This window comes from Ranitomeya imitator, chromosome 4 (assembly GCF_032444005.1).
Source record: "Ranitomeya imitator isolate aRanImi1 chromosome 4, aRanImi1.pri, whole genome shotgun sequence".
Lineage (NCBI taxonomy): Eukaryota > Metazoa > Chordata > Amphibia > Anura > Dendrobatidae > Ranitomeya > Ranitomeya imitator.
In genome coordinates this window covers 459978889-460000984 of record NC_091285.1, presented here as the reverse complement: position 1 = coordinate 460000984, position 22096 = coordinate 459978889, and positions in this window count along the sequence as shown.

Sequence of the window (22096 nt, the reverse complement as noted above, 5' to 3'; positions counted from 1 at the left end):
CTTTAGTGTCAGGTCATCATGCAACTAGACAATGCTGTATTATACACTGGCACAATAACATTGTGTCAGTGTCAGAATATGCATAAGGTCAATTCCACACCTTCTTTGCACACTTTTTATGTTTTATCAAAATGTGGGACAGCAGCATCTTTTTATAACCGATACATCACAAGTTCACATGAGTGACGCAGCACCCCAGCATGTTAGCAAAAGGGGATGGACATGATCCACATGTTACTCCTTGTAGCAACAAGTTTATTGTTGCAATATTTTATATGATGTAATGTAGGCTAAAATATGTAATGTGAATTGTGCTATGTGCCGTTGTATGAAAAGTAGAAAGGTAGCACTCACCATTTCCTTTTTGGTTAAAAAGTACTCTAGTTCTACTCATATGGACATCCGTAATAGTAGTAACAGTGTGCGATGGGAGATATGCGTGGAGACTGGTGGATGACAGCTCAGATGGCGCATCTACAGGTCCATTCCGTATAATACGTTTGCTAATCAGTTGTTTCTGGCAACTAACAGAAGTTATAACACTGGTGCCTATTAGGGTTGAGCAAAACGGGTCGGCAATATTCAGAAGTCGCCGACTTTTGGCAAAGTCGGGTTTCATGAAACCCGACCCGACCCCTGTGTGGGGTCAGCCATGAAGTCGGCGATCTTCTGAATCTGGAATCGGAATTCCGATACCGATTCCCGATATGTTTAAGATATCGGAAATTGGTACCGGAATTTAGATTTAACTGTAAAATAAAGAATTAAAATAAAAAATATCGCCATACTTACCCTCTGACGCGCCCTGGTACTAACCGGGAACCTTCCTTCCTTAGAATCAGCCTTCCAGGACCTTGCGGTGACGTCGCGGTGACGTCGCGGCTTGTGATTGGTCGCGCGGCCACCCATGTGACCGCTCGCGCGACCAATCACAAGCCGCGACGTCACCGCGACGTCACCGCAAGGTCCTGGAAGGCTGATTCTAAGGAAGGAAGGTTCCCGGTTAGTACCAGGGCGCGTCAGAGGGTAAGTATGGCGATATTTTTTATTTTAATTCTTTATTTTACACTTAAATATGGATCCCAAGGCCTGTAGGAGAGTTTCCGCTCCTTCAGACCCTGGGAACCATTGGAAACCCAATGCAATGCATTGGGTTTCGAGTTTCGGCCGACCCCGACCCCGACTTTTTTAGAGGATCGGCCGATTTCACTCGACCCGACTTTTGAAAAAGTTGGGTTTCGTGAAACCCGACCCGATCCTATAAAAGTAAAGGTCGCTCAACCCTAGTGCCTATGTATTCCCTACTTTTACATTCTTGAATTGTGCTATGCATTAGTGAAGTTAATATTTTTGTTGTAGTGATGTAGTGCATAAGAATATTTGCCTGTTTAATGTTTACATTGTTATTGATGAAGCTGTATTCTTCCAAGCAACAGGTAGTTGACAGGGACAGCAAGAGTTAACGTCTGGGACTAGCCCGGAGTAGGAGAGGCTGAGTTGCAGGGAAAGTGACAATTTCCTGTTAGGCTCAAAGTCAGATAAGGCCTGGAGTGCATAGCAAGTGGACCTAAAGATCCAAGGTGAGAAGTTACGCATACTAGGGTGACCCTAAGTGAGAGGAGACTGAAGAAAAGGGGATGAATTTTCCCAGGCAGGTGTTCCAGAGCATCAGAGAGCTTGAAGCTAAGTTTGGCCATATGGCACCCTAAAGGGAAAGAACCCTCTGAACTGTGGGGCGAGCAAAGGAATCTTGTTAAGCAGAACTGTAAAAGTTAAAGTTGGATTGTGGTGAAGTAGTAAGAAACAGTGGAGACAGAGAGCAGAAGAGAAATAATGGAAGGAAACTGTATGGGAAATACTTTGAGTTGAAAACAAAGCGTACATAAGACAGTGTACCCGCTTTCTCTTGTATATATTCCCTACTAAGTTCACGTGCAGTAAAAAGTTTATTTTTGAATAGTAGTCTCCCTCATTGATCTGTGAAACATCTGGTCCTGGTAAGCCAACAATATCAATTAAATGCGGCCTTCATGGGCTTGGCACCATCACAGTGCAAGTTTACACACCTAACCAGCACCCCCGTTTTCATGTAGAAAGCTGGGGTATGACAGATGAGTACCTTGCCCACAGCTACCGCCTGGCACCACATTACATTAGCACGCTCAAGTTTTCAGAAAAAGAGTGGAGCTGAGGTAGAACCCACACTGTCAGAGTGCCCATATGTAAGTATGGCATTGCCAAGCTAGATAATACAGTTGTGGCCAAAAGTATTGACACCCCTGCAATTCTGTCAGATAATACTCAGTTTCTTCCTGAAAATGATTGCAATCACAAATTCTTTGGTATTATTATCTTATCTTATTATTAATAGATTTGTGTACAGCACGACTTTGTGAGGCAACCGAAATCGCTTCCAGTTCAAACGGGGTGAAACTTAGCCCACGTGTGAGCTCAGAGTTTATCCACTGTTACTTTGCAGCAGATATCTTTGCAAAGTGGACCCCGGGCTGCGAACGCACCTTCTATCTATCTATCTATACTTGGTGCGTTCCTCTAGCCCTAAAAGTATACTAGCACCAGGGTCTGGCTAAGCAATGGCGGACAAACAGCGATTGCAGGGGTACATTTAGCAGCTGGAGGGCAGGTTGGCAGCTCTTGAGCGTTCAACCTCAGCTAAGGATGTTACCGCAATAGCTGTTCAGGCTGCTAGTGTGGCTGCAGCAACTTTAATCACTGACTCCCCTGTTCCGACCTTATCTTTCCTCCCGCTGCCAGATAAATACTCTGGTGACAGAAAATCATGTAGGGGTTTCGTGAGCCAGTGCGGTATACACCTCGAGCTCCTGGCTGCATGTTTTCCCACAGAGCGGGCAAAGGTGGGATTCATTATTTCTCTTCTGTTGGAGTGGGCTACGCCACTGTGGGAGCGCGATGATCATGTGGTGCAGTGTTCCTCATTTTTGGAACACCCTGAAACAGGTCTTTTTAGGACCTCGAGTCACCCATGATATGGCGCCCCAACTGCTGGCATTGACTCAGGGTTCGTCCATGGTCAGCCATTTTGCCGTCCACTTCCGGACTTTAGCATCCGAGCTGGAGTGGCCAGATAAAGTCCTCATCAACGTATTTTGGAGGGGGCTGGCTGATGTTGTGAAGGACGCTTTGGCCACTAGGGAGATTCCCGCCACATTGGAGGAGCTCATAGCATTATCAACTCACATCGACCTTCGTTTTAACGAGCGAAGGTTGAAGTGAGTCCAGTGTAGGCAGAGGTTTCTGCTGGCTCCCACCTTCGCCAAACCTCTGGATCTCCGGTCTAGGCGTCCGAGTCACATGAGGCCATGGAGGTGTCCCAAGCGGGATCTAAGTCCCGGAACGCTTGTGCACTTAAGGTCTGTCATGTTTGCCAGCAGTCAGGACACCTTGCCTCCAGGTGTTCTCAGTGGTCGGGAAAACGTCAGCGTCTAGTGGTAGTCGGAGAAGGTACACTTGACACGGTGATGTTTTCCTCCAAATTGTCCTTCAAGAGGACAATTACCATAGGCCCATTGTTGTGAATTCTGTTGTCGGGCTCCCTCCTGTGGTCAGGAATGGTACTTCGGCTGGTTCTGTCCATGGACTTCCTCTGGTGGGTGTTTCTGAGTTTCCTTCCACAGGTGACGAGGTTAATTCGTTAGCTGCTGCTCTATTTAACTCCACTTAGATCTTTGCTCCATGCCACCTGTCAATGTTCCAGTATTGGTCTTGTTCACTCCTGGATCGTTCTTGTGACCTGTCTTCCCAGCAGAAGCTAAGTTCCAGCTTGTATTTCTTTTGTTTGCTATTTTTCTGTCCAGCTTGCTATTTTTATTGTTCTCTTGCTTGCTGGAAGCTCTGGGACGCAGAGGGAGCGCCTCCGCACCGTGAGTCGGTGCGGAGGGTCTTTTTGCGCCCTTTGCGTGGTCTTTTTGTAGGTTTTTGTGCTGACCGCAAAGTAACCGTTCCTATCCTCGGTCTGTTCAGTTAGTCGGGCCTCACTTTGCTAAATCTATTTCATCTCTGTGTCTGTATTTTCATCTTTACTCACAGTCATAATATGTGGGGGGCTGCCTTTTCCTTTGGGGAATTTCTCTGAGGCAAGGTAGGCTTTATTTTTCTATCTTCAGGGCTAGCTAGTTTCTTAGGCTGTGCCGAGTTGCCAGGGCCGTATTAGCCACTAGGCACTTGAGGGCACGTGCCTAGGGCGGGGACAATGCAGGGGGCGGCACCTGAGCAAGTTTAAAAAACAATTTTTTTTTTTTTTAAAGTTCGGGGTCGCCCCGCCCACCCACCTTAGTCCCGGCTGCTGCGGGGGGAGGGGGTCTCGGGCGCCGGCTATACACTTGTGCTATACTTGTGCTATACACTGCAGACCCAAATGTTGCAGGGACCTGCCTGTGTCATATGGTTCCTAAGTTATCGTCAATACCCAGCAGGAGCTGCTCCGGTGCAGATGCGGCCAGGCTTCCTGCTCTGCCAAGTGTCCTCCAGCAGGTCAGTGCTGTGTCCGGTCTGACGCCTCAGTCCGCTGCAGCCTGTGGGGGAAGGAGGGTGGACTGCACAACTTGTTTTACTTATTGCACTGAGAATGGGACACAGACTTTGTGCTTGGAGCATTAGAAGCTGCAGGTGAGATATGCAGCCCCCAGTCTCTGGGGCAGGGGTTGCTAGCTTATAGCTGTGCAGCTTGAGTGGAACAGGTCCCAGCACACACTGCAGAGCTGAAGCTTGTGGATGGTGCAAATCTGCTTTGTGCATTAGAAATGTAGTGAGAAGCTAATGTTCTTACTAAATACACACAATTAGTGCACAATATGACTGATCTCCAGGTGTCAAAAATTGTTACTAGGAGACCGGACAGCAGCTGCGTGAATATGGATGTAGCAGTGCTGAAGGAGTCGTGTGTTATCTGGGGAAATCGTATTGTGATTTCTTAAAAGGGGTTATACCACATTTATTGGGCATCAAGCGACTTTGCTCAAATTATGTCTTGTACTAATGTCCCATCATGCTCCTCTGCGATGTTCTGGCATAACCCCGGGGGCTGCTGGTCTAAAGCTAGGTTCAGATTGCGTTAGTGCAATCCGTTTAGCGCCTAGCGCTAGCAGATTGTGCTAACGCAATGTGTTTTAAAGGGGTCGCGTTAAACGTCCCCGCTCTCGCTGATCTCCGATCTGCGAGAGCGGGGAACGGACCTCTGGCGTGCCTCGGACGCTGCAAGCAGCGCCCGCGGCGCGCCACAAAACACCGGCACATCACTAGCGCGTGCCGAAAATGGCACGCGCTAGTGATGCGCGTCCCCATTGCTGTTAATGGGCGCGCTAACGGACGCGTTGCACGGCGTTAATTTCGCCGTGCAACGCTGTCCGTTAGCGCGGTCCCATTAACGCAATGAGAACCTAGCCTAATACACAGCACATACAGGGCAGCATGACCGCTTCAGCTCTGCTACATCTGATGGTTTACAGTTATGTGCAGCTATCCACCTCTGATGTGCCTCATCTCCCCTCTCTAAAAGTGGACGGGGCTCAGCAGTTAGTGGAACTACAAGTCTAAGAATCTCCTTTATCAATAAAATGGGACTTGTTTGATTATATTAACCCCTTCTTGACACGAGCTTTTTTTAGTTTTAGTTTTCCACTCCTCTTCTTCCCAGAGCCATAACTTTTTTATTTTTCCGTCAATATGGCCATGTGAGGGCTTATTTTTTGCGAGACAAGTTGCACATTTGAGCGACATCATTGGTTTTACAAAGTCGTGTACTCGAAAACAGGAAAAAAATTCCAAGAGCAGTGAAATTTAAAAAAAAAGTGTAATCCCACACTTGTTTTTGGCTTTTTTGCTAGGTTCACTAAATGCTAAAACTAACCTGCCATTATGATTCTCCAGGTCATTATGAGTTCATAGACACCAAACATGTATAGCTTCTCTTTTATCTACTTGGTGAAAAAAAAATTCCAAAGTTTGCTAAAACAAAAAAAAAATGGCGCCTTCCATAGCGGCTCCATTTTTCATGATCTTGGGTTGGGTGAGGGCTTATTTTTTGTGCGCTGAGCTCACGTTTTTTAATGATACCACTTTTGTGCAGATATGTTCTTTTGATCGCCTGTTATTGCATTTTAATGTAATGTTGCGGCGACCAAAAATAGTAATTCTGGCGTTTTTATTTTTTTTCCGCTACGCTGTTTAGAGATCAGATTAATTCATTTTTTGGTTTTATTGATAGATCGGGCGATTCTGAACACAGCGATACCAAATATGTGCAGGTTTGATTTTTTTTTTTTTTAATTTGAGCTAAAAGGGGGTGATTTAAACTTTATTTTTTTTTTTAAACCCTTTTTTTTTTGGCATGCTTCAGTAGCCTCCATAGGAGATTAGAAGCTGGCATAGTGTGATCACCTCTGCTATATAGAGGTGATGCATAGATCGCTCCTATGTAGTAGAACTACAGCATTGCTATGAGCGCCGACCACAGGGAGGCGCTCATAGCAATCCAGCATCAACAACCATAGCGGTCTTGAGGAGACCTCAGGTTGTTATGGAAACGGAGCATTGATCCCCACTCATGTGACGGGGGTCAGCGATGCGCATATGTCTGTCCATGCGACGGAAGCTCTAGTCAAATGCCTGATGTCAGCGTCTGACAGTGGGATTTAACTAGTTAATAGGCATGGGCGGATCGTGGTTCTGCTTACACCTAATGTGGGCACATGTCAGCTGTTTAAACAGCTGACATGTCTCGGCTTTGAGGTGGGCTCACTGCCAGAGCCCACCTCAAAAAGGGGGATGTACTATTCCATCAGCTGGCAGTAAGGGGTTAAAGGGAATCTGTCAGCAGGATTGTGCTCAGTAACCTACAGACAGTGTCTGGTCTGCACAGTTATACTGATTTAAAATGACAGCTTGGTTGATGAAATCCGTCTTGTGGTTGTTGTTTAATCTTTATTTTCAGTTAGTGAGATTCCCGTGCTCTGGGGCAGCCTGTGGGGGTGGTCCTCATGTGGTGCTCTGCTTATGTATTCATCAGTATGGCTTCTGACAGATCACTGATCCCTCACTGACCTGCCCCCTAGTTTACATCCTGAAATTATATATATTGAAAGATTAAAATAAATCACCTTCAGCAGGCAGGCGTATAATGTGAATTTAATTCTTTTATTTGTTGGTATAAAATCTGTATACAAATGGCGACACCTGTGCAGTAGCAGATATCAACGATCCAATAGATGCTACTACGCAGGCGGAGCCATCTTGGTGGAGGATTTTTTTTTCTCTGAAGCAAAATGGTGTGCTGGCGGGCGCAGTAGCATCTATTGGATCGCCATTTTGATATATACAGTGGGGCAAAAAAGTATTTAGTCAGTCAGCAATAGTGCAAGTTCCACCACTTAAAAAGATGAGAGGCGTCTGTAATTTACATCATAGGTAGACCTCAACTATTGGAGACAAACTGAGAAAAAAAATCCAGAAAATCACATTGTCTGTTTTTTTTAACATTTTATTTGCATATTATGGTGGAAAATAAGTATTTGGTCAGAAACAAAATTTCATCTCAATACTTTGTAATATATCCTTTGTTGGCAATGACAGAGGTCAAACATTTTCTGTAAGTCTTCACAAGGTTGCCACACACTGTTGTTGGTATGTTGGCCCATTCCTCCATGCAGATCTCCTCTAGAGCAGTGATGTTTTTGGCTTTTCGCTTGTCAACAACTCCCTCCAAAGGTTTTCTATAGGGTTGAGATCTGGAGACTGGCTAGGCCACTCCAGGACCTTGAAATGCTTCTTACGAAGCCACTCCTTCGTTGCCCTGGCGGTGTGCTTTGGATCATTGTCATGTTGAAAGACCCAGCCACGTTTCATCTTCAATGCCCTTGCTGATGGAAGGAGGTTTGCACTCAAAATCTCACGATACATGGCCCCATTCATTCTTTCATGTACCCGGATCAGTTGTCCTGGCCCCTTTGCAGAGAAACAGCCCCAAAGCATGATGTTTCCACCACCATGCTTTACAGTAGGTATGGTGTTTGATGGATGCAACTCAGTATTCTTTTTCCTCCAAACACGACAAGTTGTGTTTCTACCAAACAGTTCCAGTTTGGTTTCATCAGACCATAGGACATTCTCCCAAAACTCCTCTGGATCATCCAAATGCTCTCTAGCAAACTTCAGACGGGCTCGGACATGTACTGGCTTAAGCAGTGGGACACGTCTGGCACTGCAGGATCTGAGTCCATGGTGGCATAGTGTGTTACTTATGGTAGGCCTTGTTACATTGGTCCCAGCTCTCTGCAGTTCATTTACTAGGTCCCCCCGCGTGGTTCTGGGATTTTTGCTCACCGTTCTTGTGATCATTCTGACCCCACGGGGTGGGATTTTGTGTGGAGCCCCAGATCGAGGGAGATTATCAGTGGTCTTGTATGTCTTCCATTTTCTAATTATTGCTCCCACTGTTGATTTCTTCACTCCAATCTGGTTGGCTATTGCAGATTCAGTCTTCCCAGCCTGGTGCAGGGCTACAATTTTGTTTCTGGTGTCCTTTGACAGCTCTTTGGTCTTCACCATAGTGGATTTTGGAGTCAGACTGTTTGAGGGTGTGCACAGGTGTCTTTTTATACTGATAACAAGTTTAAACAGGTGCCATTACTACAGGTAATGAGTGGAGGAAAGAGGAGACTCTTAAAGAAGAAGTTACAGGTCTGTGAGAGCCAGAAATCTTGATTGTTTGTTTCTGACCAAATACTTATTTTCCACCATAATATGCAAATAAAATGTTAAAAAAACAGACAATGTGATTTTCTGGATTTTTTTTTTCTCAGTTTGTCTCCCATAGTTGAGGTCTACCTATGATGTAAATTACAGACGCCTCTCATCTTTTTAAATGGTGGAACTTGCACTATTGCTGACTGACTAAATACTTTTTTGCCCCACTGTATATATATATATATATTTATATATACATATTGTAATAAATTTATGCCAAATAAAAGAATTAAATTAATATATAAAACATTCAGTGACCGGTCAGAAGCCATACAGTTGAATAGCTAATCAGAGCACCACATGAAGCCACCACAGAGCAGGAGCATATCAGTAATCTTTATCTTCAGTTTTGAGTTAAACAACCACAAGATGGATTTCATCACCAGGTATCATTGTAATCAGTATAATGGGCCAAATCAGCATTTCAATTGATATATAAATAATGCCTAACCACTATGGTGGATCTTAACCCTCTATCATTCCAGCTATATTTCCCGCAGAGTGCCACCTCCTTTTGCTTCACTGATGGCCTCTATGCTGTGTTTCCTTCTGGAAAAAGAGCTGTAAGTCGATAGGAAGAGGTGGCACTGAGCGGGTGTATAGCTGGACTAACAAATCTACTCCCTCATTTGCATATGTATGCAAACCAATTTCAGATGAATGGACTGGACATGTAAAAATATTGCTGGAATAGTCTTTGAAAGAGCTACATGGGCATATGAATGAGGCATCCTCATTCATTCCCTATGGGACAAAAAAACAGCGCTAGCGTTTTTTCTCTGTTGCTGCAAGTACCGCATTTGCTGGATCATGGCAAAACCGCAAGTGCCGCACATGTCCGCAAGTCCCATAGGGAATGAATGAGGCTGAACGCAGTGCTGCTGTAAGTGATCCGTTACGCGGCAGATGTGGAAAAACTGCCGGATCTGCTGCAAATGGCAAAAATCGCTGATGTGAAAGTAGCCTAAGTGACTGCCAATAGTGTCTGAATTAGTCATACTCACCGATGGGGGAGGCAGCACTAAAAGTGCCTAGGGCAGCATAAACTCTAAATACGGCCCTGCGAGTTGCATAGGGAGCGTTAGGCGCAATCCACGGCTATTTCTAGTGTGTTTGATAGGATTAGGGATTGCGGTCAGCAGAGTTCCCACGTCCCAGAGCTCGTCCTTTATTATCAGTAACTATCAGGTCATTCCGTGTGCTCTTAACCACCAGGTCCATTATTGTCCTGACCACCAGGTCATAACAGTACAGGTGGCCCAAAGTACTAATGCATCTCAATAGAGGGATAAGAGAAGTTCTGAGACCATTTTTTTTCTTTGCAGTGTATTTTGTCTGTCTTTTCCCCTTTACCTCTGGGTGGTTCAGGACACTGGTGTAAACATGGACATTCAAGGTCTGTCCTCTTGGATGGATAATCTCACTACAAGGGTACAAAACATTCAAGATTTTGTGGTTCAGAATCTGATGTCAGAGCCTAGAATTCCTATTCCTGATTTGTTTTTTGGTGATAGATCTAAGTTCTTGAATTTCAAAAATAATTGTAAATTGTTTCTTGCCTTGAAACCTCGCTCCTCAGGTGACCCTGTTCAACAAGTAAAGATCATTATTTCTTTGTTACGTGGTGACCCTCAAGACTGGGCATTTTCCCTTGCGCCAGGAGATCCGGCACTGCGTGATGTTGATGCGTTTTTCCTGGCGCTTGGATTGCTTTATGACGAACCTAATTCAGTGGATCAGGCAGAGAAAATCTTGTTGGCTCTGTGTCAGGGTCAGGATGAAGCGGAGATATATTGTCAGAAGTTTAGAAAGTGGTCTGTGCTCACTCAGTGGAATGAATGTGCCCTGGCGGCAATCTTCAGAAAGGGTCTCTCTGAAGCCCTTAAGGATGTCAGGGTGGGATTTCCCATGCCTGCTGGTCTGAATGAGTCTATGTCCTTGGCCATTCAGATCGATCAACGCTTGCGTGAGCGTAAAGCTGTGCACCATTTGGCGGTACTATCTGAGCATGGGCCTGAGCCTATGCAATGTGATAGGACTTTGACCAGAGCTGATCGGCAAGAACACAGACGTCGGAATGGGCTGTGTTTTTACTGTGGTGATTCCACTCATGCTATCTCCGATTGCCCTAAGCGCACTAAGCGGTTCGCTAGGTCTGCCTCCATTGGTACGGTACAGTCTAAATTTCTATTGTCTGTTACTCTGATTTGCTCTTTGCCATCCTATTCTGTTATGGCATTTGTGGATTCAGGCGCTGCCCTGAATTTGATGGACTTGGAGTATGCTAGGCGCTGTGGTTTTTTCTTGGAGCCCTTGCAGTATCCTATAACATTGAGAGGAATTGATGCTACGCCTTTGGCCAAGAATAAGCCTCAGTACTGGACCCAATTGACCTTGTGCATGGCTCCTGCACATCAGGAGGATATCCGCTTTCTGGTGTTGCATAATCTGCATGATGTGGTCGTTTTGGGGTTGCCATGGCTACAGGTTCATAATCCAGTATTGGACTGGAAATCTATGTCTGTGTCCAGCTGGGGTTGCCAGGGGGTACATGGTGATGTTCCATTTTTGTCTATTTCGTCTTCCACTCCTTCTGAAGTTCCAGAGTTTTTGTCGGATTATCGGGATGTATTTGATGAGCCCAAAGCCAGTGCCCTACCTCCTCATAGGGATTGCGATTGTGCAATTAATTTGATTCCTGGTAGTAAGTTTCCTAAGGGCCGATTGTTCAATTTATCTGTGCCTGAACACGCCGCTATGCGGAGTTATATAAAGGAATCCTTGGCGAAAGGCCATATTCGCCCGTCGTCATCACCGTTAGGAGCAGGGTTCTTTTTTGTGGCCAAGAAGGATGGTTCTTTGAGACCTTGTATTGATTACCGCCTTCTTAATAAAATTACAGTCAAATTTCAGTATCCTTTGCCGTTGCTGTCTGATTTGTTTGCTCGTATTAAAGGGGCTAGTTGGTTCACCAAGTTAGATCTTCGAGGGGCGTATAATCTTGTGCATATTAAACAAGGCGATGAGTGGAAAACAGCATTTAATATGCCCGAGGGCCATTTTGAGTACCTGGTTATGCCATTCGGGCTTTCCAATGCTCCATCAGTATTTCAGTCCTTTATGCATGACATCTTCCGAGAGTACCTGGATAAATTCCTGATTGTGTATTTGGATGATATTTTGGTCTTTTCGGATGATTGGGAGTCTCTTGTGAAGCAGGTCAGAATGGTGTTCCAGGTCCTTCGTGCGAATTCCTTGTATGTGAAGGGGTCAAAGTGTCTCTTTGGAGTTCAGAAGGTTTCATTCTTGGAGTTCATTTTTTCCCCTTCTACTATCGAGATGGACCCTGTTAAAGTCCAGGCCATTTACGATTGGACTCAGCTGACATCTGTGAAAAGCCTGCAAAAGTTCCTGGGCTTTGCTAATTTTTATCGGCGCTTCATCGCTAATTTTTCTACTGTTGCTAAACCATTGACTGATTTGACCAAGAAGGGTGCTGATGTGGTCAATTGGTCTTCTGCAGCTGTAGAGGCTTTTCAGGAGTTGAAGCGTCGTTTTTCTTCTGCCCCTGTGTTGTGCCAGCCAGATGTTTCGCTCCCATTTCAGGTTGAGGTTGATGCTTCTGAGATTGGAGCAGGGGCTGTTTTGTCGCAGAGAAGTTCTGATGGCTTGGTGATGAAGCCATGTGCTTTCTTTCCTAGAAAGTTTTCGCCTGCTGAGCGTAATTATGATGTTGGTAATCGTGAGTTGTTGGCCATGAAGTGGGCATTCGAGGAGTGGCGTCATTGGCTTGAAGGAGCCAAGCATCGCGTGGTGGTCTTGACAGATCACAAGAATTTGACTTATCTTGAGTCAGCCAAACGGTTGAATCCGAGACAGGCTCGATGGTCGTTATTTTTCTCCCGTTTTGATTTTGTGGTTTCGTACCTTCCGGGCTCTAAGAATGTGAAGGCTGATGCTCTGTCAAGGAGTTTTGTGCCTGACTCTCCGGGTGTTCCTGAGCCGGCGGGTATTCTCAAAGAGGGGGTAATTTTGTCTGCCATCTCCCCTGATTTGCGGCGGGTGCTGCAAAAATTTCAGGCTGATAGACCTGACCGTTGCCCAGCGGAGAAACTGTTTGTCCCTGATAGATGGACTAGTAGAGTTATCTCTGAGATTCATTGTTCAGTGTTGGCTGGGCATCCTGGAATCTTTGGTACCAGAGATTTGGTGGCTAGATCCTTTTGGTGGCCATCTTTGTCACGGGATGTGCGTGCCTTTGTGCAGTCCTGTGGGACTTGTGCTCGGGCTAAGCCCTGCTGTTCTCGTGCCAGTGGGTTGCTTTTGCCCTTGCCGGTCCCGAAGAGGCCCTGGACGCATATTTCTATGGATTTTATTTCGGATCTCCCCGTCTCTCAGAAGATGTCGGTCATTTGGGTGATCGCTTTTCTAAGATGGTCCATTTGGTACCTTTGTCTAAATTGCCTTCCTCCTCTGATTTGGTGCCATTATTTTTCCAGCATGTGGTTCGTTTACATGGTATCCCGGAGAACATCGTTTCTGGCAGAGGTTCCCAGTTTGTTTCGAGGTTTTGGCGATCCTTTTGTGCTAGGATGGGCATTGATTTGTCTTTTTCCTCGGCTTTTCATCCTCAGACAAATGGCCAAACCGAACGAACTAATCAAACTTTGGAAACATATCTGAGATGCTTTGTTTCTGCTGATCAGGACGATTGGGTGTCCTTTTTGCCGTTGGCTGAGTTCGCCCTTAATAATCGGGCCAGCTCGGCTACTTTGGTTTCGCCGTTTTTCTGCAATTCTGGTTTCCATCCTCGTTTCTCTTCAGGGCAGGTTGAGTCTTCGGACTGTCCTGGTGTAGATACTGTGGTGGATAGGTTGCAGCAGATTTGGACTCATGTGGTGGACAATTTGACATTGTCCCAGGAGAAGGCTCAACGTTTCGCTAACCGCCGGCGCTGTGTGGGTCCCCGACTTCGTGTTGGGGATTTGGTTTGTTTGTTGTCTCGTTATGTTCCTATGAAGGTTTCCTCTCCTAAGTTTAAGCCTCGTTTCATTGGTCCGTATAAGATTTCTGAGGTTATCAATCCTGTGTCATTTCGTTTGACCCTTTCTGCTTCTTTTGCCATCCATAATGTGTTCCATAGGTCGTTATTGCGGAGATACGTGGTGCCTGTGGTTCCATCCGTTGATCCTCCTGCCCCGGTGTTGGTTGAGGGGGAGTTGGAGTGGTGGAGAAGATTTTGGATTCTCGTGTTTCGAGACGGAAACTCCAGTACCTGGTCAAGTGGAAGGGTTATGGTCAGGAAGATAATTCCTGGGTTTTTGCCTCTGATGTTCATGCTGCCGATCTGGTTCGTGCCTTTCATTTGGCTCATCCTGGTCGGCCTGGGGGCTCTGGTGAGGGTTCGGTGACCCCTCCTCAAGGGGGGGGTACTGTTGTGAATTCTGTTGTCGGGCTCCCTCCTGTGGTCAGGAATGGTACTTCGGCTGGTTCTGTCCATGGACTTCCTCTGGTGGGTGTTTCTGAGTTTCCTTCCACAGGTGACGAGGTTAATTCGTTAGCTGCTGCTCTATTTAACTCCACTTAGATCTTTGCTCCATGCCACCTGTCAATGTTCCAGTATTGGTCTTGTTCACTCCTGGATCGTTCTTGTGACCTGTCTTCCCAGCAGAAGCTAAGTTCCAGCTTGTATTTCTTTTGTTTGCTATTTTTCTGTCCAGCTTGCTATTTTTATTGTTCTCTTGCTTGCTGGAAGCTCTGGGACGCAGAGGGAGCGCTTCCGCACCGTGAGTCGGTGCGGAGGGTCTTTTTGCGCCCTCTGCGTGGTCTTTTTGTAGGTTTTTGTGCTGACCGCAAAGTAACCTTTCCTATCCTCGGTCTGTTCAGTTAGTCGGGCCTCACTTTGCTAAATCTATTTCATCTCTGTGTTTGTATTTTCATCTTTACTCACAGTCATTATATGTGGGGGGCTGCCTTTTCCTTTGGGGAATTTCTCTGAGGCAAGGTAGGCGTTATTTTTCTATCTTCAGGGCTAGCTAGTTCCTTAGGCTGTGCCGAGTTGCATAGGGAGCGTTAGGCGCAATCCACGGCTATTTCTAGTGTGTTTGATAGGATTAGGGATTGCGGTCAGCAGAGTTCCCACGTCCCAGAGCTCGTCCTTTATTATCAGTAACTATCAGGTCATTCCGTGTGCTCTTAACCACCAGGTCCATTATTGTCCTGACCACCAGGTCATAACAGCCCATCCACTCTTATGGTAGAGCTTTGCATGGACTCTGGGGCGGAAAGCAATTTTATGTCATCTGCTTTCGCCCACAGACACGCAATACCCCTGGTGATGCTCCCCAAACCTGTGACTGTTCGAGTGGTAAATGGGTCGACACTACCCTCACAGATTACACACCAAACCATTCCATTCACTCTTTCCATGTCTCCATCTCATCAGGAGATTATTTCCCTACTAGTTATTCCTGAGAGAACTGATGTCCTGTTGGGGATACCATGGCTACGCTACCACTCTCCTCATACAGAGTGGCCCTCAGGGAGAATTTTGGGATGGAGTAAATCCTGTTAGGTAAGATGTCAGATGGAGTGTGTTCAGGTTGTTGCAACTGAGGAACCCGCAGATCTTTCCTCTCTGCCCAAGCACTATTGGTCCGAAGCGGACATGTTCTCCAAAAGGGCTGCAGAGACCCTTCCGCCTCACTGCTCCTATGACTGTCTTATTGACCTCTTGCCTGGTGCAGAGCCTCCCCGGGGTCGAGTCTATCCGTTATCTCTTTCGGAGATGTAGGCAATGTCCCAGTACATCCGAGAGAATCTGGCAAGCACATTGACCAGAAGTAGTCACAAGAGAGATTAGCATTGGTTTATATATAACCTACTAACTGCATATAACAAAATAAATATAGGATTTAAGTGTATGCTGTTAGTAGCCATCTCGAGGCTATACTGACTCAAGTGCAAAATCAAGAGAAAATTAATTTATTACCTTCACAGGAATAGAATTACCCACAGCAGTGTCTCACCAACTTGGCCCACTCACCCTACGCACGTTTCGCCTCACTTCTGCTGTTGCATTGCCGCCGCACCATCTTGCCCACTAAACACTTTACATCTGACTTTGCATCACCTATATAGCAAAACCTACATTAGGCATAAATCAAACATCTGCTGCTAATTTGTTGCATCACAAACATGAAATGAAGTTACATTAATCAGATTTAACTACAGCATTACTTAGAACAAATTTGCACTAGTCAGGAAAAGCAATCGTGGCAACTAATGTAATGATTCATTAAGGTATTTTGACCAGAATTCTGGCATAACCCACCATAACAAGACTGGAGTACATTATTATGGCAGGAGCACACACCAGTTAACGGGGGCACCTAACTTATTGAGTAGCAAACATCGCTCATTGCACTCCAGCGAGCCCCTTAAAGGAGTTTTCCCACAAAGTTTATTTTAATTAATAGGTCTTTGAATAATATGTTCCACAATTGGATGTGTTTTAAAAAAAATTTTATATGCTGATATAGTCTTATATATGTGCCCCCGCTGTGTACTGTGTAATGGCTCTGTCTGACCATGCAGGAACCTGGGCTGATCATACCATATCTTCTGGGCAGGGGAGGAAATAATAGAGTATACAGACATTACAGCACGGGATCACAGCTGATTATTTCTGTGAGGTAAAACATTGCTTAAAAACAGGAAGTGAAATGTTTTACCTCACTGAAATAATTGGCTATAATCCCATCATGTAATGTCTGTATACTCTCTTTTGTGTTCTCCCCAGCCCAGTAGCTGTGGTAAAATCAAACCATGCACAATCAAACCATGTCCCTGTACTGTCAGACACAGCTATTACACAGTACCTAGCAGGGACACATTTATAAGATTATCTCCGCACAGGAAAAAAAATAACACATCCAATTGTGGAACTTATTATTATTTCAAGATCTATTAAGATCTATCCCTTAAAGGGAACCTGTCACCTGAATTTGGCGGGACTGGTTTTGGGTCATATGGGCGGAGTTTTTGGGTGTTTGATTCACCCTTTCCTTACCCGCTGGCTGCATGCTGGCTGCAATATTGGATTGAAGTTCATTCTCTGTCCTCTATAGTACACGCCTGCACAAGGCAAGATTGCTTTGCGCAGGCGTGTACTACGGAGGACAGAGAATGAACTTCAATCCAATATTGCAGCCAGCATGCAGCCAGCGGGTAAGGAAAGGGTGAATCAAACACCCGAAAACTCCGCCCATATGACCCAAAACCAGTCCCGCCAAATTCAGGTGACAGAGTCGCTTTAAGGACCATGCCACGTTGTACGTGAATGACCAAACCTCATTTTCCAAATCTGACCAGTGTAACTTTATGAGGTAATAACTCTGTAATATATTCCAGTAATTCTGAGACTGTTTCCTTGTAACAAGTTGTACTGGTAAATATTGGTCGATGTGATTTGCATTTGATTATGCAAATATCGAAAATTTGCCAAAAATTTTGAAAATAAACTTTGCAATTTTGCAACTTTAAATTTTTATGCCCTTAAATCAGATAGTTATACCACACAAAATAGTTAATAAATAACATTTCCCATACAGTATGTCTACTTTGCATCTGCTTCTTTTTTTTTATTAATTTTTTTTTTTATTCAAAACAATGGACCCGTCTTTATTGGTATTAAAAGATAAAAGGTACATATTATTTTACAAGTTTGTGCAGTTTTCTCCAGCTTTACGTCCCTATTGGTGGGCCCTCATTTCCAGTGCTATAGAGCATGGTGCCATCTTGATAACCTGTGGTCAGATTCACCACTATCTCTTCTGTGCTGACGTAAGGGGAGACTATGCCCATTGCCTTTCAAATCACAAGAACACTAGCAATGTCTCCTGGATGCACCTGCTGGGCTAATGCCTTCAGGTTTTCATGAACTTTATCTGCGAGCTGGAGTTCCTTGGTTGATGGCGCTAGCAGACACACCATGTTAGGAGGAGGCTTTGCACTCAAACAATCGATCTGCACTTCCTGCAGCTCCTGTATCAAAACTGCGTTTTCATCCAGTTTCTTCTGAAACTTTTCTGTTTCTTCATTGTCAAATGTCTCATCAAATATATCAAGACCAAGCACAGATGTCAGACTGGCGAACTGTTCAGAAGTGGGGATCTCCAGCTTTGCTACTTGTTCACTCGTAGTTGTGGTATTCTGGTCCCGCTGACTTCTGGAATACTCTCCGCCACTAAACGCATCCAGCATACAGTCCGCCATGCCATAAGGTTGGGTTTTTGAATTCTCCAAGAAGTCTTGCATTCTGAAGGTGCCCGGAAGATTGGGTTCTTCGCCATATGTTGTGTATATAAGGTCAGAGTCGTCCTTACTGATGTTTGCAAACGTTGAGTCGTATGAAGGAGCATAAGAGGTAAATGGTCCATAGTTCAAGTATAAAACTCGTATAACGGATCTGGTGAGTTTTGCAGGGTTGTTTTTGAGGTGAATGTGTCTCCGCCTGTGTGCGCTAACAACGTGGGCCGTGAGTACGGGTCTTGGTGTGTGGAGTGAGTGTAGCTATGCGGACTGAGCATGTAGAGAGAGAGCGAGAGAGAGAGCCTTCTTTTTTTAACCTCATTTTTTTGTTAGGAAGTTAGAAAGATTTAAAGTTTAATCAACAATTTTCCAACAAAATGTACAAAACTTACTTTTGTAGGGACAACACATTTGAAGTGACTTTGTGGGGCCTATTAACAGAAAATACCCCCAAATGACACCATTTTAAAAAATGTACCCCTCAATGTGCTCAATACCACATTCATGAAGTTTACTAACCTTTTAGGTGCATCACAGGAATTAAAACTATGTAGTAGGAAAAATAATAATGTTACTTTTTTCCACAATAAATGTTGCTTTAGCCCCATAGTCTCCTTTTCCAAGAGTATCAAGACAAAAGGAATCATGCAATTTGTTGTCCTGCTTCTTCTGAGTGAGCTGATACTCCATATGTGGGGGAAAACTACTGCTTGGGTGCACAGCAAGACTCGGAAGGGATGGAGCACCATTTGACTTTTTGAGTGCAAAATTGGTTGAAATAGGTAGCAGACACCATATTAATAATAATTATAATAATCTTTATTTTTATATAGCGCTAACATATTCTTCAGCGCTTTACAGTTTTGCACACATTATCATCGCTGTCCCTGATGGGGCTCACAATCTAGATTATCATATTGTGTTTTTAGAGCCCCTGATGTGCCTAAACAATGGAATCCCCCCTCAAATGATTGCATTTTGGAAACTACACCCTTCAAGGAATTTATCTAAAGGTATGGTGAGCACCTTGAATCCACAGGTGCTTCACAGAATTTTATAACGTTGAGCCATGAAAATGGAAAACTACATTTCTCCTTCAAAAATGTTGCTTTAGTCTCAAATTTTTCATTTTCACAAGGATAAAAAGAGAAAATGGACCATACAATATGTTGTGCAATTTCTCCTGTGTACACAGATACCTGAAATATGATGGAAAACTACTGTTTGGGCGCATGACAGGGCTCGGAAGCAAATGAGCGCTATTTGACTTGTAGAGTACAAAATTGTCTGAAACAGATAGTGGACACCATGTCATGTTTACAGAGCCCCTGAGGTGCCTCAACAGTGGAAACCCCTCACAAGTGTCCCCATTTTGGAAACTACACCCCTCAAGGACTTTTCCTAAAGGTGTGGTGAGCATCTTGAACTCACAGATGCTTAGCAGAGTTTTAAGCCCTTTCGTTTTTTTTGCATTTCGCTTTTTGGCTCTCCTGCTTCCCAGAGCCATAACTTTTTTATTTTTCCGGCAATATGGCCATGTGAGAGCTGGTTTTTTGTGGGACAAGCTGTACATTTGAAAAAAGTTATTGATTTCACCATTTTGTGCACTGAAAAATGGGAAAAAAATTCCAAATGTGGTGAAATTACAAAAAAATATTCAATTCCACGACTGTTTATTTATTTATTTTATCATGTTCACCAGATGCTAAACTGACTTGCCAGTATGATTCTCCAGGTCATTACAAGTTCATAGATACCAAACATGTATAGATTAATAATTTTTATTTAAATGGTGAAAAAAAGTAAAAAAAACAAAACAAAAACAAATTCTGAGACCCATAGCGTCTCCATTTTTGGTGATCTGGAGCTGGGTGAGGGCTTATTTTTTGCGTGCTGAGTAGGGTTGAGCGACCTTCACTTTTATAGGATCGGGTCGGGTTTCACGAAACCCGACTTTTGGAAAAGTCGGGTCGAGTGAAATCGGCCGATCCTATAAAAAAGTCGGGGTCGGCCGAAACTCGAAACCCAATGCAGTGCATTGGGTTTCCATGGTTCCCAGGGTCTGAAGGAGCGGAAACTCTCCTTCAGGCCCTGGGATCCATATTTAAGTGTAAAATATAGAATTAAAATAAAAAATATTGCAATACTCACCCTCTGACGCGCCCTGGTACTAACCGGCAGCCTTCCTCCTTCGAATCCGCGCTTCTAGGACCTTGCCGTGACGTCGCGGTGACGTCGCGGCTTGTGATTGGCCGCGCGGCCGCCCATGTGACCGCTCGCGCGGCCAATCACAAGCCGCGACGTCACCCGCGACGTCACCGAAGGTCCTGGAAGGGCTGATTCTTAGGAAGGAGTATATTCCTATTAGGTATAGACGTCACGTCACGGCAAGGTCCTAGAAGCGCGGATTCGAAGGAGGAAGGCTGCCGGTTAGTACCAGGGCGCGTCAGAGGGTAAGTATTGCAATATTTTTTATTTTAATTCTATATTTTACACTTTAATCTGAATTCCGATACCAATTCCCGATATCTTAACCCCTTTACCCCCAAGGGTGGTTTGCACGTTAATGACCGGGCCAATTTTTACAATTCTGACCACTGTCCCTTTATGAGGTTATAACTCTGGAACGCTTCAATGGATCCTGGTGATTCTGACATTGTTTTCTCGTGACATATTGTACTTCATGACAATGGTAAAAATTATTTGATAGTACCTGCGTTTATTTGTGAAAAAAACGGAAATTTGGCGAAAATTATGAAAATTTCGCAATTTTCCAACTTTGAATTTTTATGCAATTAAATCACAGAGATATGTCACACAAAATACTTAATAAGTAACATTTCCCACATGTCTACTTTACATCAGCACAATTTTGGAACCAAAATTTTTTTTTGTTAGGGAGTTATAAGGGTTAAAAGTTGACCAGCAATTTCTCATTTTTACAACACCATTTTATTTTAGGGACCACATCTCATTTGAAGTCATTTTGAGGGGTCTATATGATAGAAAATACCCAAGTGTGACACCATTCTAAAAACTACACCCCTCAAGGTGCTCAAAACCATATTCAAGAAGTTTATTAACCCTTCTGGTGCTTCACAGGAATTTTTTGAATGTTTAAATAAAAATGAACATTTAACTTTTTTTCACAAAAAATGTAATTCAGCTCCAATTTGTTTTATTTTACCAAGGGTAACAGGAGAAAATGGACCCCAAACATTGTTGTACAATTTGTCCTGAGTATGCCAATACCCCACATGTGGGGGTAAACCACTGTTTGGGCGCATGGCAGAGCTCGGAAGCGAAGGAGTGCCATTTGACTTTTCAATGCAAAATTGACTGGAATTGAGATGGGACGCCATGTTTCGTTTGGAGAGCCCCTGATGTGGCTAAACATTGAAACCCCCCACAAGTGACACCATTTTGGAAAGTAGACCCCCTAAGGAACTTATCTAGAGGTGTGGTGAGCACTTTGACCCAACAAGTGCTTCACAGAAGTTTATAATGTAGAACCGTAAAAATAAAAAATCATATTTTTTCACAAAAATTATCTTTTCGCCCCCAATTTTTTATTTTCCCAAGGGTAAGAGAAGAAATTGGACCCCAAAAGTTGTTGTACAATTTGTCCTGAGTACGCTGATAGCCCATATGTGGGGGTAAACCACTGTTTGGGCGGATGGGAGAGCTCGGAAGGGAAGGAGCGCCGTTTGACTTTTCAATGCAAAATTGACAGCAATTGAGATGGGACATCATGTTGCGTTTGAAGAGCCACTGATGTGCCTAAACATTGAAACCCCCCACAAGTGACACCATTTTGGAAAGTAGACCCCCTAAGGAACTTATCTAGAGGTGTGGTGAGCACTTTGACCCACCAAGTGCTTCACAGAAGTTTATAATGTAGAACCGTAAAAATAAAAAATCATATTTTTTCACAAAAATTATCTTTTTGCCCCCAATTTTTTATTTTCCCAAGGGTAAGAGAAGAAATTGGACCCCAAAAGTT